Source organism: Tupaia chinensis, unplaced genomic scaffold (assembly GCF_000334495.1).
Source record: "Tupaia chinensis unplaced genomic scaffold, TupChi_1.0 Scaffold138584_1, whole genome shotgun sequence".
NCBI classification, from domain to species: Eukaryota; Metazoa; Chordata; class Mammalia; order Scandentia; family Tupaiidae; genus Tupaia; species Tupaia belangeri.
The window spans coordinates 230,214-231,114 of NW_006198478.1; the positions used below are offsets into that span (position 1 = coordinate 230,214).

A 901-nucleotide genomic window follows, 5' to 3' on the forward strand; every position below is an offset into this window, starting at 1 on the left:
GGGTTTTTTTTAAGTTTCAGATATTTATTAACCAGTGTAAATCTCAACACATCGAAATTATTTCATACATTTAGAGGAGAAATATTTCCTGTTTAAATAGAAAATTGTGTGGATGGTTTATAGAAGACCTTCATTATAAGCAGCTTTCTAGTGAAACATTTCACTTAGAAGTGTGGTCTTTTTTTCTTCAGTTTGTTGTAATCTACATTCACTGAGTCAAATTTGTATTGATTATTGGGACTCAGCTTGTTCCAGAGTTCAAGGTTATTCTTTCTGTTCCAAAAGACATCTGGAAGGAACACTGCCAAATGTGTGAGATCCAGTGCTGCTTCAGTACCTCCAGTCAGATAAATAGAAGCAGGAGAATCAAACTTGGATGCTTCTGGGCCTGGCTCAGGATCTGGTGGAACATGTTTACAGAGGCGAACTCTGGTTGGAAAGCCTATTACATTGTTTTGCTTTGTTTTCTTTTGGTTTTTTGTTTGTTTGTTTGTTTGTTTACCAGAGAGGGACACAGAGAGAGAGAGAGGGAAAAAGTAAGAAAGCAAGCCGCCAGGTCCAGGACACCAACCGCAGTTGGCCATGTGGGAGTCCAGCACTCTTAACCACCACGCCATCTGCCTGCCCCACATTGTTTTAATATCATGTATTTCATTGAAAATGTATATTTAATTTTTAAAAGTGATTTTTTGCTATAGAGTCTGCACACTCACCAGAAAGAAACAGAGAGCTAGAGAGACAGGAAAAGGAAAAAGCACTTGCAAATAGGGGAATGGTCACAGAGCAATCCCTTCTCCTCCGTCTCTCCCTCCCTTTAGGATTTTGGCCATGCACACATAAACACGCACACACACACACACACACACACACACACACACACCTGGTGTGTTTTTCAAGCCAC

At 40.2% G+C, this 901-nt stretch overlaps 1 pseudogene; it reads right to left on the minus strand.

The window, feature by feature from the left end:
* Positions 1-164: 164 nt before the first annotated feature.
* LOC106736329 (cytochrome c oxidase subunit NDUFA4 pseudogene) lies at positions 165-412 on the minus strand (annotated as a pseudogene).
* Between the last annotated feature and the right edge of the window lie 489 nt (positions 413-901).